General features: G+C 46.0%; 1 protein-coding gene across 5 annotated transcripts in view; it reads left to right on the forward strand.

Annotated features, from left to right (window-relative positions):
* Atg7 (autophagy related 7) overlaps positions 1-22,705 on the forward strand; it is a 199,605-nt gene that overhangs the window by 149,687 nt on the left and 27,213 nt on the right. The gene's annotated exons all lie outside the window — the stretch shown is intronic.

Genomic DNA, 22,705 nt, shown 5'->3' on the forward strand with positions numbered 1-22,705 from the left:
GCTCAGCATCCAGGGTGCTCAGCAGCCAGTGTGCACAGCATCCAGTGTTCTCAGCATCCAGTAAGCTCAGCATCCAGGGTGCTCAGCAGCCAGTGGGCTCGGCATACTTTGTTCTGCAATAGGCAATCATAAAGCATGTTCTTCACCCAGGATTGCTGAAGAGGCACTCTGTGAGACAGACATTGGTCCTGCCCCTGTCTCCAAGACTCCATCCTCAACTCAACATAGGAATGGGCAAGTTTCTGAAGGAGAGTAGATAGATACTCTTTGTGAAAATTAATTATCCAGAACAAAATTGTTCCTCTCAGATACCATTCAAATGGAGTTTCAGGGCCATGAAGAAAAGGGAAATGGTCAGATCAGGGACACCTACTTCAGGGAGTCTCCCAAGTGTCTGTCAGGGAAGTCACTAGCCCTACTTTTAAGACTGTAGTTTGCATGTGATAATAAATCCATAGTGACCTTAAGACAAAATACCTATACCTACCAGTGCTAGGAATAGAACCTAGGGACGCACAGGCTAGGCCACTCCACCCCTAGGCTACCAGCTTTACACAGTCATTGCTGCCAGACCTCCTTAAAGTACCTGAAGTGCCACTAACTAACTGCATGCTTTCTCTATCCTTACAAAGCCACAGATTTCATCACCCTGGGTTGGTGTCTGGCCTGCAGTCATAGTCTCTATTTCCAAATAAAAGTCCCTTGTTAGAGAATTATTGGTATGTTTTGGTTGTACCTTGGCAACAACAAAATGTCACAAAAATGTCCCTGTGGCAGAAATGAATTCCTCACCCTTTCCTAGGTCAGCACAAAGATAGCCTGTTCTTGAAGACTCCGGCTTGGCTTGTGTCTGTTGTTCACCCCAAGCCAGCAGGTGATTATTTTTTCTCTGACCTCAGCTTATTTTTGTTCCTTTGTGTCACATACACATATCCATCCTGGGTCCTGACATTCTGGGCTATTTCAGGAGTGTCACAGAAACCTATTTGGTCTTGAATGTCCACTCTGTGACAATCCAAAGCTTCAGTGGGTTGAATTCTCTCCAGATACTCAGAGTCATTGTGACTTCCCAAGGACTGGCAGGCTCAAAAGCCCCCCTGCAATGTGGATCTGTGGGTCAGTTCCATGTCTCAGCACACTAAGGCGCAGGGAGCAATGAGGTCTGCATCTGGCTTCAGCTGTAGGAAGAGTTCCTGGTTTAGGGTTTTCTTTGCCTCCTCCTGGGCCTTGAAAGAACTTGGAATGGCCAAGTGTTTTGAGCCTGTGGTGTTTGGCCCTTGCCAGGCTACATATCAGCTTGCAGAAAATGTCTATATTTCCAGGAGCCTGTGTCAGCCAGTCCCCCACCCCCACTTCAGCAAGGGCTAGAGCTGCCGGCTGTCCCATGAAAACACGGTGGTCTTTACTCCACCCAGCCTTTAGCCAAGCACTGCACTGCTCACCAGACCTGAGAACTGCTAAGTCGTTCAATGAAGAATTCTTGTTAGAATATAGTCAGGCTTCCCAGAGATGTAGTCCTGGCCTAACAAAGAAGAGCAGGAAAAGATATAGGGCAAGCGGAAGGATGTCTGCTATGAGGTGGACGGAGCCATAACTCGCTGTATTCTCAATGATATAAGACAAATCAAATCCTCTTCCCATTTATTTGATTTTGGCCAAGTATTCTTGTCCAAAATTAAAATCAGATGTTTTTTCTCTTTATTCCCCCACTTCAGCACACACACACCCCCAACCCCAAGCAAATGGTCACAAACACTCACTTAATGTAATTTACTGGAGCTTTTTCCTAAAGGGACATTTATGTTCCTTTCTTTTATGCATGCAGTAACTTTTGATCAAAACATGACTCCACTCCCTCATTTAACGTGGAGCATGTGGATTAAAGGCCTCTTTGAATCTTAAACACAGATTATGGCCTTCTTTCCCTTTAAGCAAACCGCCATAAAACCCTGGCCCCTCTCCCGTTTTCTTCATTAAAGCTCTGTTTATTACTGTGTTTTCGGATGGCAGTCATTAAGTGATTGTTAGCACAATGAGCACTTGATTATAATTATTCATCTGGCAATCAGTTATTGAAGCAGTCCGGTAGTGTGATTCAAAGGGAGCGTGCTGGTACCTGCTAGCATCTTCTAGATCTTTGGCCCTAGTGAGGTGGGGAGGAAGCTAATATAAACACATAGATAGAGAGGCTCAAGCTTTCTCTGAGTGGATGCTTTCATGTTGTTCTAATCGGGCTCTTAGCCTTTCTTGTTCCACAAGGTAAATGAACAAAGGTGATAAAGTGAGATGTAGGCAAGAGTGCTTATGCTCCAAACTCCTGAATCAATAAACACATTTCAGGTTAGTAGTATATTTATAAAAAATAACTATATAAATGTTTTATACTCATTATTATTGTTAACACAAGCATGGGAAATTTTTAAATTTTCATGTGCACACACTAGTATTGCAACCAGTGGAATACCTTGGGCATCAGTCCTCACCTACTTGAGACAGGGGCTCTTATTGGCTGCTGCATACAGAGCATTAGCTGGCCCATGAGTTTATGGGACTTCCCCGTCTCTACCTTCCATCTCATAGCAAAAGCACTGGAATTATAGATACTTACTACCACGTGGGCCTTTACGCGGGCTGTAGGGATCCAAATTCAGTTTCTCACATTTGTGAGGCAAGTGTTTTGTCCACTGATCTATGTCCCTGGCCTCAGCATTGATTTGGGATTGTTCTGGGGATGTTACTACCCCTATAGTGGGTGTTAGTGACAGGTGGTACTCATTATACAGAACAGTGTGCTCCTGCCACAGCAGAGGCCCTGCTTAACTCAGACCCTTCTAGTCGTGACACATTTTAACCAACCTGAGCAAAATGTCTTCGCGTATGGAGCTGTCACATGTTGGATCTGCTCATGGACTAAAAGAGCAGCAGGAAACCAGGGCTCCAGGATCTTTACTTGCTTCTCTGTGGACCTCAGCTGAGCCTGATGTGTCGGGCTTCATTCTGAAGGGAGCACCTAGCCTTTTTTCCATGGCAGAGGATCTAGCCATCAGCAGCCATAGGTCGCTTGGTGGAGAGCAGCAAACTTTCCCTTCTGTTCATCAGTGTCCAGAAGCTAGGGATGTAGCTCATGGTAGAAAACTCGCCTGGCTTACATAAAGCCCTAGGTTCAATCCCTGGTAGTTCTAAAAGGAGGAAGGGAGGGAAGAAAAAGAAAATGAGTGAAGAAAAAGTCAGAAAGGACCCAGATTGGCCCCATCCAGTTGCATATCTACTTCTTGATTAATCCCATGTCCATGGAAACAGTACATGCAATGGATCCAGACTGGACCACATGTTATTCTTGTGGGTAGAACATGGAAGATGGAGTCTTGGGGTTAACAGGCCCACTAGTTAGAAACACTGATTCTTCCTGTAAGTGGTATCCTAGTGACTGAGAAAAGTCCATGATTATTAGGAAAAAAGAAATTAACCTGAAAATGTCAAACTGTAATCCCCCAAATTCTCAAGATGTATTCCAAAGCAGATTTTGACATTTCACTTAGAAACATTCCACCTTGGTAAATCCAAGTTTAAAAGCAAAGAAGTTCCCATGTGCATTTCAAAGGATGCTCTTGTCTCATCTGGATTGGTCCCCAAGCCCCTCTACTCCATGGAGACAAACCAAGAGGAGTTAGAGATGCATCCTACCCTGACTTGGTGCCTTAGCTGTGCTAGCACTGCACCATGTGGAATTTGGGGTTCTAGGAAGTGCTATCTTCAGCCTCCTCATCACTTGGATCACTTCTAAGAGTCTGAATGGTAACATTCTGACTCTGTTGGTTTGCTTCCTCCTTTGAAGCTGTGGCTACAAAGGCAAAAAGCCTGTAAAAGACTTTTATTTAAGAGTAAGAGGCTTGAAAGCACAGAACAGCAACTGAAAGTCTCTCTCTCTCTCTCTCTCTCTCTCTCTCTCTCTCTCTCTCTCACACACACACACACACACACACACACACACACACACACACACTCCAAACATGATTTAACCAGTCTTGCTTACAAGGAGGATATGAAGTGCCCCATTTACTGGGCTAATAAGGAAGACAGTTGCAATACAAGCTCAGACTTGAGTAAAAATAGTCATTCTCAATTTCCCATTTCTCTTATTAATGCATGTTTATTATTCACTAAGTACTTAATGTGTACAGCTGAGCTGTCTAAGCTCCAGGTAACTCAAGTGACTAATAGACCTCCAAGCTGAACACACAGGGAGCAGCCAGCATCTCCTCATGTGTGGATATTTGCACACACATACAGGCTCTTTTTGAATTTGTGGATTTTGGCTACGACCCGAGAAGTTTCTTGGGAATCTAATCTTCTCAATGGCAAGCTCCAGCGTTGCCCTTGCCAGGAGTTTAGTTCATGTAGACCTGGTGCCAATTTTCTTTTCACATATGTGAAGTAACAGTTTGGCACCCAGCAAGCACACCAACGCCTCAGCAAAGACTGGAGTTTTTCGGAAAGCAAAGTGAGCATATTTGGAACTAATTCTCTTCAGGTAAACTGGGTTAGAATTAAATGTTGTTAGAGATTGCTGTGTCTGTGCAATTATAGGTGTCAAAGGTCACAGCAATAAAGTATTTTTGTTTTATAGAGTTGTCCTTGGAAAGGCCATAGACCATATGACAGCAGAGTGCCCAGTGCCAGCACCAAATCCAAATTCCATAAAGTTACATCTAAAGCCCAGCAAGCTATCAGGCCCCACTTCTGAAGCAGGGCACCTCCCCTACTGGTGCCAGCTAGCTCAGCATGTTTTCCCAGCCCAGAAGTTATGCATGTCCCCAAAAACAGGGAGGGTAAATTTCAGCCAGCCCTGGTAGATGACAGTTCAAAAGCTAAAGACACCAACACTGGAGTTTTGGCAAGTGAAAGCCACAGGAGATCCACCCCATTGTCACCATTGTGCTTGCCCATGTTTGTGCATGAGTGTGTGTGTGTGTGTGTGTGTCTGTCTGTCTGTCTGTCTGTCTGTCTGATTTTCCTTGTTTTTTTTAAAACTCAGTTCCCCTCAGACAGATCACTTTCATGTCACCATCAACAGCAGCACTATATATCCTTTCAAATGACAAAATACTGCAGTAAAGATACCACTTGCCCAAGATTTTGAGGCTTTTGCGTACCCTGGAACTCATCAAATGACTTTATTATTATTATTATTATTTATTTATTTATTTATTTATTTATTTATTTATTTATTTATTTATTTATGTGTTTTTTTGAGACAGGTTTTCTCTGGGTAGCCCCGACTGTCCTGGAACTCACTTTGTAGATCAGGTTGGCCTCGAACTCAGAAATTCGCNTNCCTCTGCCTCCNAAGTGCTGGGATTAAAGGCATGTGCCACCACTGCCCGGCTTATTTATATTTCAAATGTTGTCCCCCTACCTGGTTTCACCTCTGAAAATCCCCTATCCTCTCCTCCCTCCCCCTGCTTGCCAATCCACCTACACCTGCTTCCTGGCCCTGACATTCCCCTACACTGGGGCATAAAGCCTTCACAGGACCAAGGGCCTCTGCTCCCATGATGAATGAATAGGCCATCTTCTGCTACATAAGCAGCTGGAGCTATGAATACCACCATGTGTACTCTTTGATTGGTGATTTAGTCCCTGGGAGCTCTGGGGGTACAGGTTAGTTCATATTGTTGTTCCTCCTATGGGGTTGCTAACCCCTTCAGCTCCTTGAATCCTTTCTCTAGCTCCTTCATTAGAGACCATTGGTAGGCTGCGAGGATCCACCTCTATTTGTCAGGCACTGGTGGAGCCTCTCCAGAGACAGCTAGCTATAGCAGGCTTCTGTTAGTAAGCACCTGTTGGCATCCACAAATGTGTCTGGGATCAAATGACTTCTTATTCATGGTTCTCCATATCTCCTAAAGATGCTGGGAAGGCCTTCGTCTCCTCTCCAAAGCAGAACTGCATGCAGGGGATCTGAGAAAGCCTTGCTCACCCAAGCCACCTCAGTAGATTTCTATCCCAAGGTCACTGCCAGGTCCACAGCTCTGTCAAGGACAGCTTTCCATGGTGGAGAATTGTGTCCAGGACAGGGGGGCCTTAGCCACTTGAGAGCTCAACTAGCAGCTGAACACTGACTGACTGGCCTCTCCCCTCCATTCCTCTCCCCACCCCTGAGGCATCAGACCCAGCTACCACCTGCTGTGCTAACAAGTCTGAAGAGAGCAAGAGGCATCGGTCATAGCAGATGATTGGAGTTGATGCCAAAACTGCAAACAAGCCATAAATTACACTGTTCTCACAGAGCAGCCACTGCTCGTTAGTTATGGGGAAATGGACTCCCTTTAATCTCTCTTATTTATGCTAGATGAGAGTTGATCTTTTTTCTTCTTTGCAATGCTGTCATCTTGTATAATTATAAGATCAGGTTTTCTCACTGAGTATTTTTGACCAGTTCTTGGAGTTCTCTGTACAAAGCTCTGTGCTATCTACTATTGGAGACAGGAGCCATGTGCTCAGCAGGTGGAAGCTGACAGCTGAGGAAGAGAAAATTCTGGAGGGGGGTGGTGTCACATTGGCACAGCACTACGAATATTTTTAATGCCACTGAACTGCACACTTAAAAAATAACTTAAATGATATATATGCATCACATAGTGGTATATTTTACCATAGTGGAAAAAATCCTTCTACTTATTTTTTATAAGTCAGAGTTCATCATGTATTTGCTATACTTAAGTTTTATTTTTTGTATATTTTGTCTCTGTGTGTGTGTGTGTGTGTGTGTGTGTGTGTGTGCGCGCGCGCGCACGCGCGCATGTGTATACACCATGTGCATGCAGTGCTCAAACAGGCTACCAGAGGGCATGGGATATTCTGGAACCCATTACAGACACTTGTGAGGGCAGGTCCTCTAGAAGAGCAGTCAGAGCTCTTAACCACCAAGCCATCTCTCCTGCTGTCTATTTGTTGTGCATTTTAGGTTCTATGTATGTCTCTTAGGGAAATGGAAGCAAGCATGGCTAGCACAGGATTTAGAACTCGAGGTTTCCTGGCTTCATAACACAGGTTATCACTTAGATTTCTACTGTTATCGTGGTCTTAAGTTGCAAGTGATAGCAATTCGCAGCACAAGGAAAGGCAGAATGTCCAGTCCTGCTTCCCACAGTGCCAGACTTGGCCAGAGCTTTGGTGAACTGAGCATGCCTGACCTACTTTCAGAACGGTCAGACCTCAGTCCATGACCCTACACTGAGGACTGCATAGGTAGTAAGTCCCTGCCCCCTTCCTTGCCCCTAAGCCTTTTCTCACAACGGACTGCATGGTAGGATGGCTGCTGATTCCTTCCTCCTGAGCATCTCATACACACACACACACACACACACACACACACACACACACACACACACACAAAACCTTGCTATGCTTAGTGATCTGGGCTCTGCCTACCTTTGAACTGGGAGGATATGTTGATGCTGGGGCAATGGAGAAGGGAGCAGGTCCTGGTACCTTGCCTGCCAGGGCAGCTGTCTCCACAGCCTGCTCCGTGTCTCTGCTGTTGCCTAAAGGCCCCACTGTCTCATCTCCACCCTCCAGTTTCTTGAGGACTAGAATGTCTTCCTCTGACCTCTTACCCCTTAGTCTAAAGCCCCCAAGAAGAAAGACACTAAGCACAGACCTAGGTCTTTTCTCCCCTAGCCAGCTTTTCTTACAGTGGTATGAGAAGCCACCATTTGGGGCCTGGCATCCTTATATCCCTATGCCTCCCTCCAGCCCAAAGGGACAGTCAGACCATCTTTAGGCCTCACCAAGAGGGTGAGGCTGAGCAGAGGACTTGGGTTGGTAAAATTACTTTGAGTCCCTAAACTGGCAGCATTTTGGTCCCTTACTGAATACTAGGAGACAGAAATCCACCCCACTAGCCCCGGGTCTTATGGGAGGAGCTGGTGCCCAGGCTCATCGGGGCTGTTCAAGCCTTCTCTTGAACCTTTGGGAGACTTTACATTTGTAAGTTCGTGAACATGAGAATCTGAACTGCATAGCTACTGAACTGTACCTGTACATCTGTGTCAGTAGTGCCCCAGCACAATGTAGAACAGGCTCCATTCAGTCTCTCTCAAACCTCCTTCTAGTCTGTACCCCCAAATCTCCACCCTTCTAACTTGTATCTTACCCAGGTACAAAGTACTTATAAAACTTTTCCCCCTGGGCTGGTGAGATGGCTCAGCGGGTAAGAGCACCCGACTGCTCTTCCGAAGGTCCCGAGTTCAAATCCCAGCAACCACATGGTGGCTCACAACCATCCGCAACAAGATTTGACTCCCTCTTCTGGAGTGTCTGAAGACAGCTACAGTGTACTTACATATAATAAATAAATAAATCTTTAAATTAAAAATAAATAAATAAATAAAACTTTTCCCTTCCGTGCCCAGCCCAGAGTCACACCTCATCTAAGGAATGGTATTTAGGATCCAAAACTTGGACTTGGTCAGAGGTGTGTAAGGCCCTGGGATCAAATTCTGACACTGGGAGCAACAAACAGCAACAGCAACACCCCAAAGCACAAACCCCAAACCAGTTAGTGGCTAGCATGACACAACCACACGGCTGAATGCAGACATGTTCTTTCTCCACCCCCACCCCCACCCCCTGACACACACTCAGTGTGTCAGTTTCTCCTCCTGTTCCTGAGCCAGGTCATAGGGACATCCTCATCCTCATCCTCTCTGCTCTGTCAGCTCCATCTCAGAACCTAGAAGAGCAGCAGGCACCAGGCACTTGGGGCCTGTTTCCAGCTGTGCCAGCCTCACAGTCGAGGGTCCCCCCACTGGGAACAGGGATATTTGCTTTTCTAAAGCCTAGTATGTCATGTTGGGTGAGCCTCAGCACGCACTGCCTGCCTTTGTCCGAGGAGTTAGAAGCACTTTTGAGGCCCTCACTGTCCTTCCCCTGGCTCCCACCCTGGCTTGCACAGCCCCACTCAAATCCTTTTATTTAGACAAGGTACTCAGTCTGTTTACCTGGTGCTAGAGATAACTACAAGGAACTATTATTATGTTGACGTGGGAGACAAACAGGAAATCAGAGGATTTACAGATGTTATCTCTTTAACACAGAGGGTCTTTTACACCCCACAGGACAGATGCTATGATAGCACTGAGGAAACACTGTAGACGCAGTTATTCCTGGACTTTGCAGCTTTGCAGAGTTCTGAGGGCTAGAGAGAGGAGACAGGGAGAAAAGTGAACACAAGAAAGAGCTGGGTCAGATTTCCTCATTTACCATAAAGATACACACTCTTTGTTACAGGGTAGAGTTTTATTCAATAATTCTGCATAGGCATTCATTATATGTGTATTATTGCATAAGGCGTAATTTATGCCCTGCTGGGAAGCAGATAGGCCAAAAAGGTTAAGTTCTCAAAACTGTCTTTTTAAAACATTTCTACTCCTGCTATAGATGGAAAAATCTAGAGGAGCGGCAGGCACCGGGCACTGGGGTCCTGTTTCCAGGTGTGCCAGCCTCCTAACACACTCTTTTGAGGACAGGGACACCATGAACTGAGAAAATGTGGGCAGAAGGGAAGAAGGGGACTGACTGGGGGAGCAGGCAGGGTGGGGGGTGGAAAATAGTAAAAGCTAAATCTGCAGACTGAGGAAGCCAGCAGAGGGGGACCCCTGAGCAGGAAGTTTCTTCAGAAGTCTCACCACCTGAACCCCAGTGCCGGCCACTAACTGTCCTTGCCGATAAGCAGAGAGTCAAGGCAGACCGAGCTTCACAGTTAGTTCTGCTGCCTGGACAATTTCCTCAAGAGAGCGAGACAGACACAGAGAGAGAGAGAGCTCAGCAAGGAGGATGCCTGCTTATCTTCCCGCCCGTCTGCGGTTTCCCGTTTCTCCCAACGCCCCTCTAAACTCCAGCTTGACGTCATCATGGCTGGTGGCCACAGCTCCCACGGTGCAAGTGCCAATTTTCCTTTCTGCTCACACGTGGCTCTGGGATGCTCTGCTTAGCTCTAGCCACCTGCACACTGCATTTGCTTTTCTTTAACTTTCCATTTTATCTGCTTATTTTCTCTTAACTCACTGCCAGCTAAGGTTCACTCTGTGTTAATTAATGGTGGGTGGTGGCCAGTCCTTTTGCCTTTAGGCCTAACCCTACCTCACCCCACAAAGTAGCTTTGCTAGTGCACATATTCATTTCCAGGTGTTTCCCATGCAACAGCCCTTGGTGAAGTCACCACAGGCCCTATCCCTTCCCGACAGACAAGCAGCTCTGACATAAGCTCTGACATAAGGATCAGCTCTTGGGATGAGGACGGCATTGCTCTCCTCTCTTTAAAAAAAAAAATCACAAAGAAAGGGTTTGGCCCTGGCAAGGCCAAGTCAAACAGGACGCACCCTGCTCTCTGCCGCTGTGCAGGGAGTAGTTGCTCTGTGCTGTTAACCTCTCCTCAAGCCACCTCTGGGTCACTTCCTCTTTCTGAATAGCTCCCTGACCTGCTGGAAGGGTGGGCAGTGGAGACTGTGTTTCCATGAACTCACCAAGGAAAAGGATCCTGCAAGTTTCTCAGGGACAGAATGAAGGCCGTTCTCCTCCCTGCAAAGTAAACCAGGTCCAGCCCACCTGCCAGAGCAGTAGCCCTACTCAGGACGACTGGCTTTGAGGCTGTCTCAGGGTTCTTTTTACCCTGGGCTTCCCTGAGGCTGTCTAGGTCTTAGCCCTGTGTCCTCACTAGACTGGCATTGCCTGTGAGCTCAGTGGTAGCACCTGCCTAGCCTATGCAGGATTCCAAGCCGAACTCCAGAACCACGCAAGAAATGCAGCATAGCTGGGCGGTGGTAGCACGCCTTTAATCCCAGCACTTGGGAGGCAGAGGCAGGCGGATTTCTGAGTTCAAGGCCAGCCTGGTCCACAGAGTGAGTTCCAGGGCAGCCAGGACTACACAAGAGAAACCCTGTCTCAAAAAACCAAAAAAGAAAAAAGAAAAAGAAAGAAATGCAGCACAGAGGTTGGAGATTTAGCTCAGTGGTAGAACGCTTTCCTAGCAAGTACAGAGCCCTGGGATCAGTCCTCAGCTCTAGGGGAGAAAAATAATAAATAACAAAGAAATGCAGCATAAATAAATATACAGGAAAACGTATGCATGACTCTGTCAAACCCTGTGGCTCACAGGCCTATCACAATGGAGAGCCCCAAATCCTATCTCATTTAAGCTCAAGCCCAGTTTAGTAAAGAATCATGAATGTTTCACAAGCTCCTGAATACCTGAGAGGGGTGGAGAGATGGCCAGCAAGCCTGAGACCCCAAGTTCAGCATCTAGACCCCCGCAGTGGGAGGAGAGAACAGACTCCTGGAAATTGTCCTCTGACTTCCACACATGCACCGTGGCATGCTTACTCCCCTGCACATAAAATAAATACAATAGAAAATAAAATAGCCACATATGTGGAGCATGGCATCTCTGTCATCCCAGCCACTTGTAAACGGACGCAGGAAAACCGCTTGAGGCCAAGCGTTCAAGACCAGCCTGGGCAGCAGACACTACCTCAGTCAGCCAATAAGCATGCTGTAGGTCTTCGCTAATATCATTTATTATAAAGCTCCACTCTTATGTCCCGTGTTGGTCATTATTTCAAGCTGCAGACATGCCCACTCTACTGACTTTCCTGTGTTTCCAGGCTTCGGCCCATCATGTGGGTGTTCTCAGACCCTTGAGGTGAAGTGGGTTATCCCCCCCCCCCCGGGTGTTGTCAGCCACTGTCAAGGGGCAGCACTGGTACACCAGGCCGACTGCAGTTTCAGTAACGCTGTGCCAGTATTCCTGGCTGTTTTGTAGTCACTGATATTTTTGCTTACAGGAGCCCAGATTATGGTAGCTTTGTAATAGAGAGCCCTTTGTTGATATAAATGAAAATGTTGGCATGAAGCATCAAAACCACAATTTGGCTTCGCTTATCAGTGCACACAAAGCTTTGACCTAACACCCCAGGTGGGCGTGAAGCCTCCTTGGAGACAGAGCCACTCTCTGCCTCTCAGGAAATGGGGCCCTCCTTTTAAGAGGGAAGAAGTTTAGCCAGATCCAGCTTGGAGGCCTGGCTGGGAATCAACCCAGCTCTCCGGGCTCCATCCAGTCCTTTCTCCTTCCTGCTCCTCACCCCCACATTGCTGCAATCCAGGATCTGCAGTCTCCATGCAGACAGTGTACATGGCATTTGCAGTGCGCCTAACTTTGAATTCTAACACGGGGATTTCCCCCGGGTAGCTGAGCGATGCCATTCCTGTCCTGAGGGGTCTGTCAAGGCAGCTTACACACCTCTATACCCTATAGTATTTCTGTTGATGGAGGGGAGCTTGTACCATTCAGGCCTTTGCTGTGTAGAGTTGTTTTGTTAGACAATGGGATTCACAGGCTCTAACCATCCACCCGCTGCTACCTTCTCTTCTTATCCCTCCAGTGTCCTCCTGGGACAGCTCTTCCTTCAGTGGTGATTTTTTTTATTGGTCCATACTTCTGAGCAACCACCTTATATGCCCTCAGATTAAAGATCCCAACCCCTCTCTGCCACTCAGCAGTGTGTTTCTAGGGAATAGGGGTCTCCCGAGAGTCTCAGGGATTATTCCACAGAACCTGGGAAGTCCCTTTCACAATAGTTAGGACTGAACTATTTTCTTACTACATGGAAGTATCCCAATAATTTATTAGTCATTTGAAAAATTACTGCTTTTTTTTTACAAAAGTAACTGTGAACATTTTCTATGGGTAACCATTTTTTTTTTTTTTTTTTGCTTGAGTACTGAGTTTAGTTGCTGAGTGTTCCTGTTGGGCCTCTCAGGGTCTGTAGGAGACTTGACCTGTAGTTCATGGGCCTTTGGGGGACAATCAAGGCCTGGGTGACCACTCCCAATATCAGCTATAACTTCACTTGATATATCCTAATGCTACAGGCTACCACATTTATAGTAGAAGTTATATGAAGGCTACTAGAACCAGACAGAGATATACATACCAAAAGGAGGAGAACTCCAGTTCCCACGTGAGGAAGGCGGCACATAACAAGGACCATTGGATTCGTGTTCAGGTTTTAACAGACAAGGAGCAGAGAGAGAGGAAGCTTGCAGGCCTTGCAAGGTTTTGCCTGTTGGAGGTGATTAGCAGCAGGACACACACATAAAAGATGGCAAGAGATGAAGCGAGCAATGTGGATGCACTGGGCTCAGCTGGGAGCATCTCGCATGGACTCGAAGCCATGAAATGAGGAGCCACAGGGCAATGCTATGCAGAAGGGCTGTTAGAAAAATGACTTTGGCCGGGCGTGGTGGTGCACGCCTTTAATCCCAGCACTTGGGAGGCAGAGGCAGGTGGATTTCTGAGTTCGAGGCCAGCCTGGTCTACAAAGTGAGTTCCAGGACAGCCAGAGCTANACAGAGAAACCCTGTCTCGAAAAACCCACAAAAAAAAAAAAAAAAAAAAAAAATGGCTTTGGTGGCCAGGAAAGACATGGTCTAGAAAAGGAGGGCGAGGAAGGGTCAGAGGGGCCCTGTCCTGTTAGTGGAAGCACAGGCAGCCCTTCCATTTCTCTTCATTCTGTCAGCCTGAGAGCAGACGGAGAGTTAATACTGAGCCTTCACATCCATACCTAACAAGTTGTACTTGAGAACAGGAAAAACGTAGGTCTGGACTGGGGGATGTTGATCTTGGCACATGCTCTACCCAGGAGAGGAGGGGACTCCTCTGCATCTCCACCCTACCTCACCCCTGCCACATCCAGCCTCTGTACCACAAGTCCTATGTAAACTGCTTGATCTTTCCAGAGAGTGGCCCCTGCCATCTTAACCCACAGGGCTCCGTCCAGACGCGGCTCCTGTACAGGTTCTGCTGACTCCTGCCAGACCTGTCTCTCAGAGCTTCCCACTTGTCCCCATGGAAGGAGCCATTTCCATTCTTCACCCCTCTGAGTGCTTTGGTTCTGCTGTGGGGAACCTGCCAGGTCTGTGAAGTGGTCCCACGTTAATTCATCACTGTGGCTGAGGAGTCAACATGAAGTGGCAGCAGTTCCCCGGGAGTGACTCTGCTTCCGTTGGTCGTTCACTGGCTGTTCAGTTCGTGCAGCTGAGGGAATGGGACAGAAAGATCTTGATACCCTCGGGTGCGTGCTTACTGCGGACACTGGCCTGCCCTTGCAGAGGACAGTGGCCAAGGCATGCTGAGAGACAATTCCCACTTACCAGCTGCTCGGCCCAGTTCTATCTGCAGGCTTCCAGGTCAGACTCCTGATACTGGAGGCCCAGGCACTTAGCTTTGTCAGGGTCCCTGCAGACGGGATATGGGGGTTTAAGAAACAGGACTGTGGCAGGCTCTTTGCATCACACCTTTCAGTTCCCACAGGCTGCAAACCAGTAACCTGCTGGTTACGGAGCAGGCAAGCCGATGATTCTAACTGCCATCAGCCCCTTTCTGTTGTGGAATTACAGGCAGAGGAACTGACACTGTCCCCAAAGTGTAGTCAGCAAGATTCTTAGGGTAAATGTCTGTTTGCAGATCTAAATTCGTTTTTAAAAGGTTATTTTTATTTTATTTTATTTTATTTTATGGGCATGAGCATTTTGCATGCATGTATATCTGTGCACCACATGTGCTCAGTGTGCATGAAGGTCAAAAGAGGGCATCAGATCCCCTGGAACTGGAATTATAAACAGTTATGAGGTTCCATGTGGGTGCTGCGAAGTAAACCGGGGTCCTCTGTAGAAGCACAGAGAGCTCTTAACCTCTGGGCCATCTCTCCAGCCCCTGCGTGTGTTGTTTTAATGACAGACATCAATCCTGGGCTGGGCATATAGGTCAGGGATAGAGTGCTTGCCTGGTATGTGTAAGGACTGGGTATAAAAAGAAGGAAGAAATATTAGTGCACTTTAGGAAGAGGGAGGAAAAGGGAGGGAGAAGCAGGGAGCTAGTCAGCTTTCATCTCTGTGACAGAAACAGTGCATGGGATGAAGGGTTTGCTTTGGCTACCGGTGTCAAGGGTTCTGTCCATAATTGGTTGGCCCCATGCAGTTGGGCAGTAGTGTCCATGGGATGGCATGGCTGAGGTGAGCTGTTCCTTCCACGGCCAACCAGGAAACAGCTCAGCCCACCTTCCAAAGTTTCCTCAACCTCTCAAAATAGTGCCTCCAGCAAGAGCCTGTGCACTCAGAACACAGCCTGTGGGGGTGCTGTGATTTCACACCGTAACATAGAGGGAACAGGAAGGAAAATATTTCTCCAAACCAGAAAGTCATGCCAGAACGACATAGAATTAGATCAGTCAGGTCAGAAGAAAAAAACAAAATGCAGATACCAGTGTTGGAAAGGAAGAAGAGAAACTTCCTATTCATTGTTGTCTATGTAGAAAACTCTTGGGCTGGCGAGATGGCTCAGAGGTTAAGGGCACTCTGACTGCGCTTCCGAAGGTCCTGAGTTCTAATCCCAGAAACCACATGGTGGCTCACAATCATCCGTAATAAGATCTAATGCCCTCTTCTGGGGTGTCTGAAGACAGCTACAGTGTACTTACATATAATAAATAAATAAATCTTAAAAAACAAAAACAAACAAACAAAAAAACCCTAGTGACCCACAAGAGAAATACTAGCATAAATGAATGGATTTGTTGAGCTCCCAGGATGCAGATCAATCTATAAACATCAACTTTTTATAGATTTGCCATGAAAAACCAAAAAGTGAAGGGAAAGAAAAGCTATTCCACACACAGTAATGTCAGAGAGAAGGCTTTTTAAAATGAAAACTACAGGCCGGGCATGGTGGCGCACGACTTTAATCCCAGCACTTGGGAGGCAGAGGCAGGCGGATTTCTGAGTTCCAGGACAGCCTAGTCTACAGAGTGAGTTCCAGGACAGCCAGGGCTACACAGAGAAACCCTGTCTCGAAAATAAACAAACAAACAAACAAACAAAAGAAAAGAAAAGAAAACTACAAGACATCGAAAGACAAAGACAGCAAATATAATTATCAGGCTGCCCAGCACTATGGAGGCAGAGGCAGGTGGATCTAACAAATTCCAAGCCAGTAAAGACTGGATAGTGTGCATAGTGTGATAGTGTGCAGTCTCAAAACACACACACACACACACACACACACACACACACACACACACTCTAGAGGGCCTTTGTATACCTGCCCCAGCTCTGAATAATGACATAGAGACTTATATTTATTACAATAGCTTTAGGCCTCAGACTACTCTTGTTCCCAACTAGCTCCAATAACTTATTAACCCATATATATTAAGCAGTGTTCTATCACATGGCTCATTAACTAATGAGCTCCTCCCGCCCTGGCCTGCTTCTTCCTCTGCATCTGGCTGACAATTCTGCACCTGACTCTTCTTTCCCAGAGTTCTATCTCTCCTCGGAAGTCTTTCCTACCCCCTCCTGCCTCACTATAGGCCATTGGCTTTCTATTAAAAGTCAGAAGGTGAGAGAGGGAATATTTACAAAATTCCCAGGTAGGAGATGATCTCATAAAAATAACAAAACAAAAGTTCAGTTTGCACACAGAAATCAGCATTTGAATAATACAAAGACAATCTTTATATAGTGCACAGTAATAGTCATTCACTCACTTTCTCTCTCTCTCTCTCTCTCTCTCTCTCTCTCTCTCTATATATATATATATATATATATATGTGTGTGTGTGTGTGTGTGTGTGTGTGTGTGTGTGTGTGTGTGTGTGTATGTATCACAAAAAGTATTTAAAATGATGGATGCTAAGGAGATGTCTTAAAAGCCAAGGGTTCCCAGTTCTCCTATGATGGGTTACAACCATCTGTAACTCCAGTTCTAGCTATAGCCAATGCAGTGCCTTCTTTTGCCTTCTGTGGGCAACTTCCATGCACATAGTACACATACATTCATGCAAGCAAACCACTCAAGCACTAGTAAATACGTCTAAAATGGCATCATGTCTGAGGTTTGTTTTAAAACACCCCTGTGTCCTTTTTGAAAATGAAGAAGTACAAAAGGAAATGAGACTTAGGATGTGGGCAGTCACTGAGTGGCAACGGAGTAGACATGGAATCCAAGGGGCAGAAAAGGTACATTGGGATGCCATAATCCTCCCTCTGGGAGTTTCCTGGAATAGCTCCAAGCACAGGGCTACTGGGAACAGGAAGGCACAGACAGACAGGTTGGCCATACAGAAAGGATACCAGAAAATGGTGGGTCTGGTTTCAAACAAGGGGAGGCATCTTGAAGACTGAGAAACACTTTATTGTCTTCCTTTTTTCTTTACCTTTGAACCTTGAAATGTGTGAGTCAGTTATTCCACAATAAGTAAAGAAATAAACAATGTTAAAGAATGAACAAGCACATTTATTTTCCTTTTGATACTTTCTAAAGCTTTCTAAAAATGGCAAAAAAAGAAAAGATTCATTTTTTTTTAGAGGTCAAGAAAGTAGCTTAGTTGGTAGAGTGCTGTCGGGTGGGGCATGCTGCAGGCCTTCATCTTAGAAATCCAGATGTGATGGTGCACACCTGTAATCTTAGCATTCTGGAGGTGGAGGCAGGAGGATGAGGAGTTCAAGATCATCCTGAGCCACATTGGGAATTTAAGAGTAGCCTTAGCGAAAGATCTTGTCTTTAAAACAAATTATTAAAAAACCAAGACTTTCACAGAGAGTGTGATCTCCATGATCAAAATACATATCCTCAAAGAATAAATTCAAATGTTATATTTAAAAACACCCTCAAGGACAATGAGAGTGTGATCTTAAAAGACCAGAGAAAGTTAATGACTAAACAGCCTATAAAGCTGAGGTCCCTAAACACATGGGAGTCGGGCATCCGGGCATCAGAAGGTAGAAGGTTGATAGGCCCAAGACAAGAGACAGCTGAAAGCACAAAGATGCTCTTAGAGCCACCTCTGCTGTGTACTTGGACAGCTGCCCCACTCCACTCCAGGAAGGCAGTGAGGGCTTTTTCTGATGAGTTTGAATGGGCTCACTGGGCTGCAACAGGTCAGTCAGCATCGAAAGCAAAGGAGAGAGCCTTGCTTTCAAAAACATTGGACTAAGTGGGTGTTTGCATGCCAAATGCCAAGGTTTTAGAGCCCTGCCCATAACAGACCCCACAGCAACCACTTGGTTATTGAATTTAAAACACATCCAGCAAGAGGTGGACGGTCCTTCTCCAGGGAGTTTGACCACTTCCAGACAGCCGATAGCAGGGGCTCTTATGTCATGGTTCAGCCATACGAGTCCACAGCAAAGTCAAAGTGGACCTTCAGTTCTTCTCCCTAAGTATGAGAAGAACTCAAGCTGCCACTCAGCTAGTATAGCGAGTCACTAAAGCAAGAACTGTGTGTGCGTGGACTTAGCAAAGTTCTGCTCGCTGTATCTTCTCAGCTGCACGGAAGAAACATGTATGAAGCAAGAGCGGGCTACTATGAAAAGGAATATTCCAATAGCTAAAAAGCTCTCAGAAATTAATAATGTAATGCATTTAAAACTGGGTGCTGTGCCAGAGAGTAACATTTAGCATGTCTTTCTGATACTGAAACCAAGGACAAAGAAATGGGAAATTGCAGAGAGAAGTGAATTCATTAATCAGGGTAGGAATTATACATCTGAATAATAAAGTTGGCCAAAAAAAAACCAAAAAACAAAACAAACAAACAAACAAACAAACAAACAAACAAAAACAAAACCTGATCACCATGGCAGCAAAGAGAAACCTGGGGTGACAGTGGTCCCAATGCCCTAAGGTACCAGAGAGTTGGAGGTAGAGCAGCTTGTTCCAAGAAGGTTGTTGGTTTGGGTTTTTGTTTTTTGTTTTTTTAAGATATATTTATCTTTATTTGGTGTATATGAATGTTTGCCTGCGTGTATGTATGAGTACCATATGTGTGCCTAGTTTCTGAGGAAGCCAGAAGAGGGCATTAGGGCATTAGTTACAAATAGTTGTAAGCCTCCATGTGGGTGCTGAGAACCAACCTGGACCAGAGCTTGCAGGTGGTTGAAAGCTTCTCAGTGTAGATGCTCAGGACCTAACTCAGTGTGTTCTCTTGACTGCCGAGCCATCTCTGCACCCTTCCAGGAAGATCTTGTTAAGATGCTGGGAGTGCAAATTCTGAATACCTGATATATCTAAATATGGCTGCAAGAGACTGAGACAGCTGAAAGAAAGTTTGGAAAAAATAATCTTGGGGGTTGGAGGAAACCTCAGTAGTGGATCTCTTGTTGAGATTGTGCAAAGGCCTGGGTTCTATCCTTTGTTGCCAATACATACATACATACATACATACATACATACATACATAATTCTGGTATGATAGGGCTCACCTAGACACAGCAATTAGACAGTCATAATAATGTCAAGGCAGGAGATTTACTGAAGGGCAGTTATTAAGTTGGCAGGGTAGGAAGATGAGAAGATAAGATTTTGCAATCCTGGGGTTGCATAGCAATGCGGGAGAGTTAAATCCTCACCAAACCCAAAGAACTATGATACAACATCTAAAGTCAAGACAGTGTCTCACACTACTGTGACACAGGGAGATTTAGGGATGAAGCGGGGTCTCTATGAAGAGTGGAAGTTGGGAGACCAGCCTTGTGATCACACTGCTTTAATCAAGTGAGGCATTCTTTCGGAGACCAAGTGGGAGGAGAGAATGTAAGGACAGACGGCCTGTGCTTTAAAAAAATAAATAAAATCAGCTGAGCCTGGTTCTGTGGGCTGTGGAGGGAAGGGTGAGTTCTCAGCCAGCTGAGACCAGAAGGGAGCTGGATGTTGCCGGACCCTAAGGCAGTTTGGGATGCAGGTGTGATACCTAACCAGGTACTGGCTTGCCTAACTTTGGGCCCCATGTTGTTAATGAGGACATGGACCTTCTGTGATTTAAAGCTTTGACCTTTTACACTGCTTGGTTATTCTAAATTTCATCCTTTGAACTAGCTTCATAGAGGAAAACGGGCTGTCATTGACACGACCCTCACAGTCAAATTTGCAAAAGACGGTGTCTCTCCCTGTGCTTACCTCGGACTTGCAAAGCCTTAACCACCATTTCCAGCCCTTGAAGAGGGAACTTTGCCTACAATTAGGAAATCTGGGTGTCTGGGGGACACAAAATATCTAGGGTCAAGCATGAAAGACTTACTAAATATGTGTTTTAGAGGCAACAGTGTGGCAAAGGGCTACTCACAGCTTTTCTGCTGCCTGGGCCCCTCTGCTAGATTTGATACTGTTGAATCCTGGCTGAACCACTTTGGAAACGTCATTAAAGTCACCTAACCCTTTTGAGAGTAAGATAGGGAGCCATCTTCATCCCAGAGGGAGTTGTCAGGGTTAGATAAGGATGGCATACACGGTAAGGGTTTGTCAATGGAAAATTCCTCAGCAACTCTTGGTTACAGTTAGTGAGGTTGGAGGTGATGGTCTTGTCGTCCTGTCCTGTCCTGTCCTGTCCTGTGGGAGGAACTTATGAATTCAGCTATGTAGCTGAGCCTTGAGCTCCTGCCCCTCCTCCTTCTGCTTTCTGACTGCTGAGGTTGCACGGCCACCACATGCGACCCAATGAGGGAGCTTTTTAACGAGTTCCTCTCTGCAGATAGGCTTTCTTTTCTCTGTTTGTATTATAAGTAAGACTACTGCTGGGCGTGGTGGTGCACGCCTTTAATCCCGGCACTCGGGAGGCAGAGGCAGGCGGATTTCTGAGTTCGAGGCCAGCCTGGTCTACAAAGTGAGTTCCAGGACAGCCAAGGCTACACAGAACCCTGTCTCGAAAAACCAAAAAAAAAAAAAGACTACCTAGGCTCTCGCAGGATGGCAAAGACTCCCAAATGGCTAAGCTGGAAATGTGCTCCTCCGTTTCTACCTTGTAGAGCAGTCTGGAGCAGGAGCACCCTCCACCATGGTGACCATTGAGTCCCAACTGATATTCACACAAAGGGGTTGAAAAGAAAATGTCATCTTCTCCATGCTCCTAGAAGCACTTAGAGAGCTGTTAGCACTTGGCTAGCAGCAGCCTTACTGAACAGCACAGTAGGGCCCCTGAGCCATCACAGAAAGTCTAAAGGCACAGTGGGACCCTGATGCCATGGCTCAGAGAGACAGTCAGCCTGGCACCATTGCTGTGGCGCTTCCCTGGTAAAGATTCATAATGTGTTTTGTCTCATGGGTTCCTTTGACAGTGAGATGTAGCCAACAGGGTCACTTAACCTGATTAGTGTTTTTAAAGTGCAAGATAAAAATGCATACAGTTATAAAGGAAATTGATTAGGTTAAACCACAATGGCCAACATATTAAAAATAAAACAACAATGACAACACAAAACAAAAACAAGTTTGTGACCTGTCCTCAATAATCCACTAGTGACACAGTGACATCCATGTGGCTCCTATGATTTCACATTTGTGATGAGTATTTGTAATATTTCAGGGTAATTTGTGGCAAGTGTCATAGGCCCAGTGTCATTTCTGTTGGCAGCAGAGCCATGGGTACTACCTATACTAGTGTGCTCTGTTCCTATAAATTTCTGATGGAGGTTAGTAAAAATAGTTTGTTTGTGCCCCACCCCCCAGCAAAACATACAAACAAATGGATTCTATTTATGAACCAGCCCGGTTGAAGTACTGGGGCCTCAATGGTAAGAGGCCTTGTTGAGAGTTGTCACACTGTACAACAAGCTAGCCCATACTAGGAGAAAGGGAAAAAGGAACTGGAGGGTAAGGATTTTCCCTTAAAGACCTGAAATAGGCTCACACCTCATTGGCCAATAGGAGTCACGTGATCACATTCTTGCACACAGCCTTCTGGGAAATGTAGTCCTTAGTTAGACAGCCCTGTACCTGACTGATGGAAAATGAGGCCTTTCTATTAGTCAGGAAAATGCTAGTAAGATAAAGAGCAGTCTGGGCCACAGCTTGGTTCATTATTGCAGAATCAAAACAAAAAAACCTGTTCTTTTCAAAACCTGCTGCTGATAGTGTAGAGTTTAAAGTCTGAGGCAGGGGACTAGCAAAAGGAAGTTTTGTCCCTTACCAGTGTGCACAACCCCTCAGTGGCCCCAGAGCCTGAGGCATGCAGTATCTAAGCCACATGTAGCATATAACAGTCCTCAGTTCTGTATCTGTTCCTGCAGTCATTGGTGTTGTTACTAGCATAGGGCCTGAGAAGGGGGTGGCTTTTCCAAAGGCCGTTACCTTTCCAGGGGGCTTTAAATACCTTCACACTCCTTATTTGATTAAAGCTGTCAGGCTGCTTCTTCAATTTCTTCCTCCCAAGCTAGTTAATACAGCTCCACGCAGCCACGGCCTGCAGCTTACAAACGACTTGTCTAAATGGCAGTAGTGCAGGCCAGCCTGGTTGGCTTCTGCTGGCAGGAGGGAAACAGAGCTATAGACCAGATATCCCTTAAAGGCCTACTGGTGCCCTGTACATAGGCAGCGAAATCCAGGCAAATTTCTTTTCCCCAGATGTAACTTGAGTGTTGTGTTTTATCTTTGAAGCACTGGAGTAGGACACTCCAAAGAAGCAAACCCCAAAGTCTTCCAGGCCCTCCCCACCAAAGCCCCTTGCATATCCTAGGCATAACCATGTTTCCTGGTAACTAATCTCTGTAGCATAGCATTCATAATGGCCTTTCAAGTGTGTGATCTTTAGACATTTGCTCAATTAAGGGTGATTTTCATTGAGTCTCCGGGTCGCAGTTCAGTGTTTTGTGAT

The sequence above is a fragment of the Mus pahari genome, chromosome 2, assembly GCF_900095145.1.
Source record: "Mus pahari chromosome 2, PAHARI_EIJ_v1.1, whole genome shotgun sequence".
NCBI lineage: Eukaryota > Metazoa > Chordata > Mammalia > Rodentia > Muridae > Mus > Mus pahari.